Here is a 12,245-nt window from a genome sequence, read left to right on the forward strand (position 1 = left end):
TGTGTGAATATACACAAGGCCTCTAAAATCATGAGTGTGTAGAAAACTGAAACATCAACTGCACAACGACTTGGCTACTCAGATCAGCTGATTGTCAAGTAACATACTGTGTCAGCAACAAAACAAATCCAACAATATTTTGGAAATCCAACATGGTGAGAGTTCTAAACACATTGGAATGAATGCAGCTCCGAAATTTGATGCATTTTTCTATCAAATGTAGCCCGGCTAGCTCAGTCGGTAGAGCATGAGACTCTTAATCTCAGGGTCGTGGGTTCGAGCCCCACGTTGGGCGATGGAGTTTTAATCTGAGACTTATCTGAGCATGAATGGGCTGTACAGATGAAGAGCAATGATCAGCCATCTTATCACTGTCATATGGATATGTTGGACATATATCAGCAGTGTCTTGGTCCCTTTGACAGTGATTATAGTACTTTGGATGTCACTATAGATTTTCCAACTCCTATAGTCTGTAAACCTGTAACCTCTGTTTACATGTAACTTGTAAGTCCAGACTGAATTCAGAGTTTCAGCTGAGAGTTTCGATTCAAAGAATTATCTCAAAGGCAACTCAATTTTATACAATATATGTAGTAGGGGGTCCCTGCTCTGTCTTTCTTTCAGCAAAGGGGTCCTTTGCCTGAAAAATGTTGAAGACTCCTGCCTCAAAACACATCATCAGACTTCCGAGGTGAGGATTGAGCTGCCCTAGTCCCTAAATCAAACATACCTACATTTTATTCAGTGTCTAGTTTAGTTGGATTTCTGTGTAATAACATGAGACTCCAGACTCAGATTGTGATCATTTCCTGTGATGTAGTCTGGATGTAACTGAACTACTTTTTACTTTGACAAGCTTAAGATTTTTGAGAGAAGTTAAGATGACATTTAACTACTTTTATATCAGTGATGAGCTTTTATGTGAGATCAATCTATCACAGAGACAGACACTTAATGTAGAGCCAGATTTCCAAAGGTGCTTTTAAAGGAGCTCTTTCTAACTCTGGAGAAAGATAGTTGATTGCTGAGACTCATTAACAGGTTGTCAAATACAGACGCATTGGGTTGGTAGTCAGACTGAACCACGAAACCCAAAGTGTCAGTATTTAACGACTTGATAATGAGACTCAACCATCGACTATCTTTCTCCAGAGTCACATACAGCACCTTCAGGACATGGTAGGACATATTACTGTTAGCTTTTTGTTTGTTTCTTTCTTTCTCTGTTTTGTGTTTTTAGGTAGTTTGTTGTCAGGATGGCCGAGTGGTCTAAGGCGCCAGACTTAAGGGTTGACTCCTTCCTGAGTGAAAGGGACTTCTGGTCTCCGAATGGAGGCGTGGGTTCAAATCCCACTCCTGACATAACTTTTATAGCTTTTACCTGCCATTGTCATTCCTTTAGTTTGGTGATACAGATTATCTCTCATTTTTTCTGTGTGAAACCCGTTTTCCTTGAATGTGTACATGAAGCCTACAAAGTCATGAGAGCACAGAAAACAGCTAAATTCTAAATAAGCTCCGAAATTTGATGTGTTTTTCTGTCGAATGTAGCCCGGCTAGCTCAGTCGGTAGAGCATGAGACTCTTAATCTCAGGGTCGTGGGTTCGACCCCCACGTTGGGCGATGGAGTTTTACTCTGAGACTAAAGCTGAGCATGAATGGATTATAGTCAAGAGGAATGTTCAGCCATCTTATCACTGTCATATGGATATGTTGGACATATATCAGCAGTGTCTTGGTCCCTTTGACAGTGATTAGTAATATTTTGGATGTCACTAAAGAGTTTCCAAGTCTCCTATAGTCTGTAAACCTGTACGTTCTATTTACATGTAAATTGTAAGTCCAGACTGAATTCAGAGTTTCAGTTGAGAATTTCAATTCAGAGAATTATCTCAAAGGCAACTCAGTTTTAGACAATATTTATATCGGGGGGTCCCTGCTCTGTCTTTCTTTCAGCTAAGAGGTCCTTGGCCTGAAAAACGTTGAAGACTCCTGCCTCAAAACACATCATCAGACTTCCGAGGTGAGAACTGGGCTGCCCTAGTCCCTAAATCAAACATACCTACAATTTATTCAGTTTCAGTTCAGTTGGACTTTCATGTAACAATATGAGATTTATTTGTCGGTGAAGATTCTCAGTCATCCAGGTCATGGTAATCCTAAGTGCTATATCGTAGGCAACTGGACGTAAGCAAGTCCAGTTGCTTACGATATAGCACTTACAACATGAGACTGCAGACTCAGATTGTGATCATTTCCTGTGATGTAGTCTGGATGTAGCTGAACTACTTTTGAGAATAGTTTTACTTTGACAAGCTTAAGATTGTTGAGAGTAGTTAAGATGACATTTAACTACTTTTATATCAGTGATGAGCTTTTACATGAGATCAATCTATCACAGAGACAGACACTTAATGTAGAGCCAGATTTCCAAAGGTGCTTTTAAAGGAGCTCTTTCTAACTCTGGAGAAAGATAGTTGATTGCTGAGACTCATTAACAGGTTGTCAAATACAGACGCATTGGGTTGGTAGTCAGACTGAACCACAAAACCCAAAGTGTCAGTATTTAACGACTTGGTAATGACACTCAACCATCAACTATCTTTCTCCAGAGTCACATACAGGACCTTCAGGACATGGTAGGACATATTACTGTTAGCTTTTTGATTGTTTGTGTCTTTCTCTGTTTTGTGTTTTGCGGTAGTCACTTGTCAGGATGGCCGAGTGGTCTAAGGCGCCAGACTCAAGGGTTTACTCCTTCCTGAGTGAAAGGGACTTCTGGTCTCCGAATGGGGGCGTGGGTTCAAATCCCACTCCTGACATAAGTTTCCCCTGCAGGTTTCATTCCTTTATTTTGGTGATACAAATGTCTCTCATTTCTGTGTGAATATACACAAGGCCTCTAAAATCATGAGTGTGTAGAAAACTGAAACATCAACTGCACAACGACTTGGCTACTCAGATCAGCTGATTGTCAAGTAACATACTGTGTCAGCAACAAAACAAATCCAACAATATTTTGGAAATCCAACATGGTGAGAGTTCTAAACACATTGGAATGAATGCAGCTCCGAAATTTGATGCATTTTTCTATCAAATGTAGCCCGGCTAGCTCAGTCGGTAGAGCATGAGACTCTTAATCTCAGGGTCGTGGGTTCGAGCCCCACGTTGGGCGATGGAGTTTTAATCTGAGACTTATCTGAGCATGAATGGGCTGTACAGATGAAGAGCAATGATCAGCCATCTTATCACTGTCATATGGATATGTTGGACATATATCAGCAGTGTCTTGGTCCCTTTGACAGTGATTATAGTACTTTGGATGTCACTATAGATTTTCCAACTCCTATAGTCTGTAAACCTGTAACCTCTGTTTACATGTAACTTGTAAGTCCAGACTGAATTCAGAGTTTCAGCTGAGAGTTTCAATTCAAAGAATTATCTCAAAGGCAACTCAATTTTATACAATATATGTAGTAGGGGGTCCCTGCTCTGTCTTTCTTTCAGCAAAGGGGTCCTTTGCCTGAAAAATGTTGAAGACTCCTGCCTCAAAACACATCATCAGACTTCCAAGGTGAGGACTGGGCTGCCCTAGTCCCTAAATCAAACATACCTACATTTTATTCAGTGTCAGTTTCGTTGGATTTCTGTGTAATAACATGAGACTCCAGACTCAGATTGTGATCATTTCCTGTGATGTAGTCTGGATGTAACTGAACTACTTTTTACTTTGACAAGCTTAAGATTTTTGAGAGTAGTTAAGATGACATTTAACTACTTTTATATCAGTGATGAGCTTTTATATGAGATCAATCTATCACAGAGACAGACACTTAATGTAGAGCCAGATTTCCAAAGGTGCTTTTAAAGGAGCTCTTTCTAACTCTGGAGAAAGATAGTTGATTGCTGAGACTCATTAACAGGTTGTCAAATACAGACGCATTGGGTTGGTAGTCAGACTGAACCACAAAACCCAAAGTGTCAGTATTTAACGACTTGGTAATGACACTCAACCATCAACTATCTTTCTCCAGAGTCACATACAGCACCTTCAGGACATGGTAGGACATATTACTGTTAGCTTTTTGATTGTTTGTGTCTTTCTCTGTTTTGTGTTTTGAGGTAGTCACTTGTCAGGATGGCCGAGTGGTCTAAGGCGCCAGACTCAAGGGTTGACTCCTTCCTGAGTGAAAGGGACTTCTGGTCTCCGAATGGGGGCGTGGGTTCAAATCCCACTCCTGACATAAGTTTCCCCTGCAGGTTTCATTCCTTTAGTTTGGTGATACAAATGTCTCTCACTTCTGTGTGAATATACACAAGGCCTCTAAAATCATGAGTGTGTAGAAAACTGAAACATCAACTGCACAACGACTTGGCTACTCAGATCAGCTGATTGTCAAGTAACAGACTGTGTCAGCAACAAAACAAATCCAACAATATTTTGGAAATCCAACATGGTGAGAGTTCTAAACACATTGGAATGAATGCAGCTCCGAAATTTGATGCATTTTTCTATCAAATGTAGCCCGGCTAGCTCAGTCGGTAGAGCATGAGACTCTTAATCTCAGGGTCGTGGGTTCGACCCCCACGTTGGGCGATGGAGTTTTAATCTGAGACTTATCTGAGCATGAATGGGCTGTACAGATGAAGAGCAATGATCAGCCATCTTATCACTGTCATATGGATATGTTGGACATATATCAGCAGTGTCTTGGTCCCTTTGACAGTGATTATAGTACTTTGAACGTCACTATAGATTTTCCAACTCCTATAGTCTGTAAACCTGTAACCTCTGTTTACATGTAACTTGTAAGTCCAGACTGAATTCAGAGTTTCAGCTGAGAGTTTTGATTCAAAGAATTATCTCAAAGGCAACTCAGTTTTAGACAATATATGCAGTAGGGGGTCCCTGCTCTGTCTTTCTTTCAGCAAAGGGGTCCTTTGCCTGAAAAATGTTGAAGACTCCTGCCTCAAAACACATCATCAGACTTCCGAGGTGAGGATTGAGCTGCCCTAGTCCCTAAATCAAACATACCTACATTTTATTCAGTGTCTAGTTTCGTTGGATTTCTGTGTAATAACATAAGACTCCAGACTCAGATTGTGATCATTTCCTGTGATGTAGTCTGGATGTAACTGAACTACTTTTTACTTTGACAAGCTTAAGATTTTTGAGAGTAGTTAAGATGACATTTAACTACTTTTATATCAGTGATGAGCTTTTATATGAGATCAATCTATCACAGAGACAGACACTTAATGTAGAGCCAGATTTCCAAAGGTGCTTTTAAAGGAGCTCTTTCTAACTCTGGAGAAAGATAGTTGATTGCTGAGACTCATTAACAGGTTGTCAAATACAGACGCATTGGGTTGGTAGTCAGACTGAACCACGAAACCCAAAGTGTCAGTATTTAACGACTTGATAATGAGACTCAACCATCGACTATCTTTCTCCAGAGTCACATACAGCACCTTCAGGACATGGTAGGACATATTACTGTTAGCTTTTTGATTGTTTGTGTCTTTCTCTGTTTTGTGTTTTGTGTTTTTAGGTAGTCACTTGTCAGGATGGCCGAGTGGTCTAAGGCGCCAGACTCAAGGGTTGATTCCTTCCTGAGTGAAAGGGACTTCTGGTCTCCGAATGGAGGCGTGGGTTCAAATCCCACTCCTGACATAACTTTTATAGCTTTTACCTGCCATTGTCATTCCTTTAGTTTGGTGATACAGATTATCTCTCATTTTTTCTGTGTGAAACCCGTTTTCCTTGAATGTGTACATGAAGCCTACAAAGTCATGAGAGCACAGAAAACAGCTAAATTCTAAATAAGCTCCGAAATTTGATGTGTTTTTCTGTCAAATGTAGCCCGAGCATGAATGGGCTGTACAGATGAAGAGCGATGATCAGCCATCTTATCACTGTCATATGGATATGTTGGACATATATCAGCAGTGTCTTGGTCCCTTTGACAGTGATTATAGTACTTTGGATGTCACTATAGATTTTCCAACTCCTATAGTCTGTAAACCTGTAACCTCTGTTTACATGTAACTTGTAAGTCCAGACTGAATTCAGAGTTTCAGCTGAGACTTTCAATTCAGAGAATTATCTCAAAGGCAACTCAATTTTATACAATATATGTAGTAGGGGGTCCCTGCTCTGTCTTTCTTTCAGCTAAGAGGTCCTTTGCCTGAAAAATGTTGAAGACTCCTGCCTCAAAACACATCATCAGACTTCCAAGGTGAGGATTGGGCTGCCCTAGTCCCTAAATCAAACATACCTACATTTCATTCAGTGTCTAGTTTAGTTGGATTTCTGTGTAATAACATGAGACTCCAGACTCAGATTGTGATCATTTCCCATGGTGTAGTTTGGATGTAACTGACCTACTTTTGAGAATAGTTTTAGTTTGACGGGCTAAAGATCTTTGAGAAAAGTTAAGATGTAGTCTAACTCGGTGGGTCACAGTCCACAAATGGGTCGCTGGCCCATTGTGAATCGACTGCAAGTGACTTGCAAACGTGTACCGCTTTCTGCTATAGAGTGACTAACTGACAGCTACTTGACAGAGACGGCAAACTAGCTCAATGACATGGCCAAATGCAAGTGTGACACTGAATGTATTAAACTGTGTGGACCTCAAACTAACGACTAAGGAGACATCTGGACCCTGAGGCTGGACCAGTTGGGAACCACTAGTCTAACTACTTGTCATTTTGAAGCAGCTAGTCATTTGGTAAACTACAGTTTTTATGTGGTTTCACCATCACTGTGTAACTGTTGATTGGCCTGATGCAGTTAAAAGCCATTGTAGGTTACAGTTTGAGTCATTATCACACACACACACACACACACACACAGACACACACACACACCTTTCTTTGCAGAGATGGAGCATTGATAAGATCCTGCTGATACCGGTGATCCACAACACAAAAACCCAGATGTCCTTGAGATAACGTCTGAACATGTGCGTGGTTAAAACTCTATCTACATACAGTCTCTCCATATATACTGTACATGCTGTATACTATATAGTGGAGGATTGAGACACATGAGAGACCAGGAGGAGAAATAAAACTTGAGTGACTGCAGAGGAAGTGGGGAGGGCCTGCGTTGGCTTTGGGTAGATGTGGTTTCAATCATCACACATCACATCACACATGACTGCAAAGAAAAAGAAGGAGAGGGTGACGGAGAGAAAGAGAAAACAGAGAGCGGAGGGAGGCAGAGCTGAGACCAAAACAAACAGCGGCCCAACTTGAAACACACACTCAGTCTATATTACATGTTGTCAAGCTTAATAATTAATGATTCCAGTTGTGGTCTGAAGGCATAAACTTGTTTTGGTTTTGCCATGTTTGCTTTTTGCCTCCATTATTTTCTCTAATAAACGGTTTGTAAAGTAAATGAATTACGGGACTGTAGGTGGGATGAGTGGAGGGAAGAGGGAGGGAGGAGTGGATGGAGAGAACTGGCGAGATGGAAGGGACAGAAGGAGGCAGTGAGCACTAGGAAAAACTTCTGAGAGGAAATAAAAACAATGTGAGAGGAGTGGAGCTCCTAAAATAAGCTGTTAGCCACCGACAGTCCAAACATCCACCAACACTGAGGACATTTTCCTTATCTTCTTTTCCCCCTCTGTCTGTGCATTCCTACCACTTTTATTGCTTTCAGAGGAAATTTCTCCCCCAGCTGCCGCGTCCCAGCGACTGATACGGACGGAGAGATTCAGGTTCACGTCGAGTTAGAAGGGGCTTCACTGTGAGACGAAACCAAAGCTGGCAGAAAACTCAACATGGCAGAGGCTCTTCAGAAAAGTCTAGATGGGCTTTATGCTCAGCTGTCAGGAGCAGGCTGCGACACCAGACTCAAGGTTTAAATCCTTCCTGAGCAAAGAGACTTCTGGCCTCTGAACAGAGGTGTTGGTTTGAATCCCACTCCTGACTCCTGATTTTACCTGCAGTTTCCAGCCCTGTTAATTGATAAAGACATGAAACATTACATTAACATTGACATTAAAACAAGTCTACCTCATGTTTGTAGTCTTTCAGAAGCAATATCGTTGTAGCCGCCAGAGTTAGAGACAATTAGGGCCGTGTGTGAAAGGAAAATATTTGAGTTCAGAGTTTAAAATCAGACAATAAAACTTCTTCTTGTAAACTCAGAACTCATGGTTTCCCATGTGGCCTTAATCTTCCTCTGTCATTTTCATTCTGCCACCACATGTGCAAAAGGATTTTATGCATCAAAGGGAAATTCTTAACAATAGCTAGTAAACATGAAAGTGAGAGATGGACACTTAACTTGGAGACAAAGTCCCAAAGGTGCTTTTAAAGGAGCTCTTTCTAACTCTGGAGAAAGAGTTGATTGCTGAGACTCATTAACAGGTTGTCAAATACAGACACATTGGGTTGGCAGTCAGACTGAACCACCCAAACCAAAGTGTCAGTATTTAACGACTTGGTAATGAGACTCGACAATCAACTAAAAATTAATACAGCTGTGAAATTTTATGTATCTGTATCTGTAGTCTCATGGCTAGCTCAGTCGGTAGAGCATGAGACTCTTAATCTCAGGGTCGTGGGTTCGAGCCCCACGTTGGGCGATGACGTTTTAACTGAAAGTTCATCTGAACATGGAAGTTAATCAGTACAAAGAGAAGTGTTCAGTCATACAATCACCTTCACATGGCCATGTTGTATATATATAACTGCAGTGTCTTGCCCCTTTGACAATGATAACCAGGTTTTTGGGAGTTGCTAGATTTTTCCAGTCTCCCGTAGTCTGTTCACCAGTAAGTTCTTTGTACATGTAACTAGTGAAGACCAGACTGAATTCAGAGTTACAGCTGTCAGGATGGCAATGTGGTGGATGAGCATTTCTTTAAATGATGCACTATACGTGGGTTTTGCTTCTACAACAACGAAATCTTTGCTACCAGTTTCGGCTTAAGGCTCATTTATGCTCCCTTTACGTACGAAAATGTATACGTCCGTTTCAAACGATGTTACCGTCACTGCCCACATACTTCCATGCGCCCTTTACGTTGGCATGGATGTTAACCAATATATCCACCAGGGGGCAGCCCAGCGTCAAAAGTTTATGACAACAACAAACTCAGAAACAAACATGGCGACTGTGGAGGAGATATTGATAATGTACCTCTTGCATAACAGACAAAAACTGGGGCAGCGTTGTAGGAGGCGATGGTCGGTGAGGCCGTTGAATACATCGCGACTGGAGGACGGAGAATTCTTTTCTCTAGTACTGCCGATGAAAGAAATTGAATTGTTATTTCTTCTTCGTGTCTCACTAGAGCTACGTATCGGGTAGTGACAGCAACACTGCCCCCACGGTTCCCGGTGGTACTGCTCCATTTGGCCCGTATCTGTAAGCTTTATGGAAACATGCAGAAATACGGACAAAATGAACGCAGAGCACAGACAGAAGGCTCCGTCCGTATCCGGATCCGTATTTAACGTTGAGCATTAATGGGCCTTAACTGATGTTTCCATCACCTTGCCAAGACCAAGTAGTGGTTGCTCTGCATCACCTCCAAATGGAGCCTCCAAATCATTTCTCTCAAAAATAGCTCGGCTGGCTCAGTCCGTAGAGCATGAGTACCTTGGGGTCATGGGTTTGAGACCCCTGTTGGGCAAAGGTGTTCTAGACTAAGATTTAACATGATATGAACATGTCTAGTCCACCCTGTACAGAGGACTTTTTAAAGAGATGCATTCAGTCATCAGATCACTTTCCAAGGATGTGTTGGACATATCACTCCAATGTGTTGCTGCTCTCATTATGAGTGCATATTTCCCTGAGTCTGTAACCCTTTAACTTGTATTTGCATGCAAACTGTAAAGTCTAGACTGAATTCAGAGTGGTCTGAGGTGTCAGACTCAAGGGCTGTCTCCTTGAGCAAACAAGGACTTCTGGTTTCCAGATGGGGGCGTGGCCTAATATTATAATTTCCCAGCAGCTTTCTCCATAAACATATACAGACTGAGCAAACTCATGAAAACACACAATGGAAAACAGCCTAAATACCTTAACAGCTAACTAATGTAACCAAGCAACACAGAGCGAGCTGCACAGGTGAACTGTGTTAAGCTGTTAATTAGCAGAAGGTGTGTGACTTTATGTGAGTGTACAGGCGACATGACGCGAGATTTTTACTCTGAGTTGTTATATGTATAAGAAAATAAAAGTAGTGTCACAAACAAACAACTATTAAATTCTATTCTCTCGCTCATTGTTCTCAACTCCAGATAAATTATAGCACATTGTAACTGTCAGGATGGCCGAGCGGTCTAAGGCGCCAGACTCAAGGACAAACTCCTTCCTGAGTGAAAGGGACTTCTGGTCTCCGAATGGAGGCGTGGGTTCAAATCCCACTCCTGACAGACATTTTACCCGCACCATTTCTCCGTGTTGCCGGGTCGGGACACACACATTTTCTTCCTTCTGTTCCAGAGTACAACAACTCAGTGTGTGTCTCCGCCGGTGGGCAGGCTGAGCAGCTCCACACCAGCGCAGACACAGTTAACTTCTTTTGTCTCACTGCGCGCTCTGTCTCTGTCTCTTAACTTCTCTCTCGTGTTTCTCGATGCGTAAAAACTTTGGAGAGCACTCTCCTCTCCTCCCTCCTCCTCCTCCTCCTCCTTTTTTCCCCTGCGTGCGTAATTAGTTGGAGAGCGTTTGGAAACTTGTGATGGCAGTGAAGAAATCTCACTTTATTCCTGACACCTGTTGCTGAGGACACCGCGCGCACAGCCGTACACAGCTGGGGAGCGCGTGCCACTCATTTCTGACTTCATTTCTGCATCTGTGCATGGCAAGTCGGGACTTTTTTGGGTACTGACAGGTCCGCGGAATCGCCGGAGGCTGCGTTACGCTGTCATAAATCGACTTTTTGGGGACTCAGACAAGGACTTTGGTGCGGTGTGATCGAGCAGTGAAAGGAGCGACATTTAATGTGTCCAAAAAGTGACACTTGGAAGAGTTTGTGTCTGCAGCACAGTGTGAGCGCTCTGCAGCTGGCTGCTCTGGGATCTGCCTGAGAGGGTTTCAATAGAAACACCGACCTGTGTGTGGTTTCCCAGCCCGGGCACAGAGTCACACTTTTCGGACTTGAGCGCTCCGGATGGTGGGAGGAGAAAGTTTTCCTGGAGAGCTGAGCAACAACTGAATTCACAGCAGAACAGGTAGGAACTGCATTTTCAAGTTTTCAAAGGGATACCACAAAATACACGAAGGGCATTACAGCTTAAACACACACTCTGCACACACACTTTAGAGGATGTTTCAGAGGTCTGTGGTGGGAATTTCAGAGGTGTGATTTACCCTCTTAGCAAGGATTTGTCTGATACATTGATTCCAACCATAAGATAGTTTGCAGTTGCTGTTTTATGTCTGTAACATTTTCTGGCTCCATCATCTTTGTCCTGACAGTTGAAAGAAGTTTAATAAGTTTGCAGGAATAGTTGGATTTAAATAGATTTGAACTTGAACTGTGTCACTATTTTAAATTACTTTGCGCGCTTTGAACAGGACACACACACACACACACACACACACGCGCGTACATCTGAGGTCAATGTGAAAAAGTTGGTTTTAAACTTGGTCCACTGGGCTGTGGACTCTGCTCCATTTGAACTTGTAGACGTTTTGTCCCCACAGTGTTTCCGTTGTCACAGTCTACTTAGAGAATGGTCTTATTTCATGACTCTGGCTCCCATATGACAGTGGTGAAGTGCAGTGTGTGTGTGTGTGTGTGTGTGTGTGTGTGTGTGTGTGTGTGTGTGTGTGTGATCTGCCAACCCCATCGGCCTAAATGAAGGCAGCCCTCTCGCTTTGCGGTGGAGACCAGGACTATTTTGGTCGAAATGTTGCACAAATGTTTCTCTCAGTCTCAAGAAGTGGCTCTGCCTGCCTGCCTGCCTCCATCAGAGCCAGAGGCTGAGCGGCATCTAACTGCACACTGACACCAGACTGACTGTAACTGTGGGAGGACTGAGTTCACTTTGATTCTGACAGGTATTATAAACACAAGAAGGAGGATGTCCACAGTGTGTGTGAGACAGACTGGCATAGAACAGACAGAATGTGCTCTACGTGTGAGTTTACTGGCCTGTATGAGCAGAATATGTGGAGGCTTGTGAGTGTACCGTGTAGGTGAGAGGTCAGCTGTGCAATATGCCAAGAGATGTCCTGAGCTGAGACCATAGAGGAGTAAGGA

General features: G+C 42.6%; 1 protein-coding gene and 10 non-coding genes across 16 annotated transcripts in view; all 11 read left to right on the forward strand.

Moving 5' to 3' along the window:
• Nucleotides 1-222: 222 nt before the first annotated feature.
• On the forward strand, nucleotides 223-295 carry trnak-cuu (transfer RNA lysine (anticodon CUU)). Its single transcript has one exon. It is a non-coding gene; the product is annotated as a tRNA-Lys (tRNA).
• Nucleotides 296-1,253: 958 nt separating this feature from the next.
• trnal-uaa (transfer RNA leucine (anticodon UAA)) lies at nucleotides 1,254-1,365 on the forward strand. Its single transcript has 2 exons — nucleotides 1,254-1,291; nucleotides 1,320-1,365. It is a non-coding gene; the product is annotated as a tRNA-Leu (tRNA).
• A 188-nt stretch (nucleotides 1,366-1,553) lies between these two features.
• Nucleotides 1,554-1,626, forward strand: trnak-cuu (transfer RNA lysine (anticodon CUU)). Its single transcript has one exon. It is a non-coding gene; the product is annotated as a tRNA-Lys (tRNA).
• Nucleotides 1,627-2,713: 1,087 nt separating this feature from the next.
• On the forward strand, nucleotides 2,714-2,825 carry trnal-caa (transfer RNA leucine (anticodon CAA)). Its single transcript has 2 exons — nucleotides 2,714-2,751; nucleotides 2,780-2,825. It is a non-coding gene; the product is annotated as a tRNA-Leu (tRNA).
• A 280-nt stretch (nucleotides 2,826-3,105) lies between these two features.
• Nucleotides 3,106-3,178, forward strand: trnak-cuu (transfer RNA lysine (anticodon CUU)). The gene has a single exon. It is a non-coding gene; the product is annotated as a tRNA-Lys (tRNA).
• A 957-nt stretch (nucleotides 3,179-4,135) lies between these two features.
• trnal-caa (transfer RNA leucine (anticodon CAA)) lies at nucleotides 4,136-4,247 on the forward strand. Its single transcript has 2 exons — nucleotides 4,136-4,173; nucleotides 4,202-4,247. It is a non-coding gene; the product is annotated as a tRNA-Leu (tRNA).
• Nucleotides 4,248-4,527: 280 nt separating this feature from the next.
• trnak-cuu (transfer RNA lysine (anticodon CUU)) lies at nucleotides 4,528-4,600 on the forward strand. Its single transcript has one exon. It is a non-coding gene; the product is annotated as a tRNA-Lys (tRNA).
• A 965-nt stretch (nucleotides 4,601-5,565) lies between these two features.
• trnal-caa (transfer RNA leucine (anticodon CAA)) lies at nucleotides 5,566-5,677 on the forward strand. The gene is made up of 2 exons: nucleotides 5,566-5,603; nucleotides 5,632-5,677. It is a non-coding gene; the product is annotated as a tRNA-Leu (tRNA).
• Nucleotides 5,678-8,533: 2,856 nt separating this feature from the next.
• trnak-cuu (transfer RNA lysine (anticodon CUU)) lies at nucleotides 8,534-8,609 on the forward strand. Its single transcript has one exon. It is a non-coding gene; the product is annotated as a tRNA-Lys (tRNA).
• A 1,689-nt stretch (nucleotides 8,610-10,298) lies between these two features.
• trnal-caa (transfer RNA leucine (anticodon CAA)) lies at nucleotides 10,299-10,410 on the forward strand. Its single transcript has 2 exons — nucleotides 10,299-10,336; nucleotides 10,365-10,410. It is a non-coding gene; the product is annotated as a tRNA-Leu (tRNA).
• A 48-nt stretch (nucleotides 10,411-10,458) lies between these two features.
• The window catches only part of wnt5b (wingless-type MMTV integration site family, member 5b), a 141,760-nt gene continuing 139,973 nt past the window's right edge, over nucleotides 10,459-12,245 (forward strand). For 3 of the 6 annotated variants that reach the window (XM_078165140.1, XM_078165137.1, XM_078165141.1), the window contains exon 1: nucleotides 10,460-11,211. The gene's annotated coding sequence lies outside the window, so the exon portion shown is untranslated. Of the gene's footprint in view, nucleotides 11,212-12,245 lie in introns of all 6 variants that reach the window. The other 3 variants (XM_078165142.1, XM_078165143.1, XM_078165138.1) reach the window with 2 other exon arrangements.

Source organism: Epinephelus lanceolatus, chromosome 23 (genome assembly GCF_041903045.1).
Source record: "Epinephelus lanceolatus isolate andai-2023 chromosome 23, ASM4190304v1, whole genome shotgun sequence".
NCBI lineage: Eukaryota > Metazoa > Chordata > Actinopteri > Perciformes > Serranidae > Epinephelus > Epinephelus lanceolatus.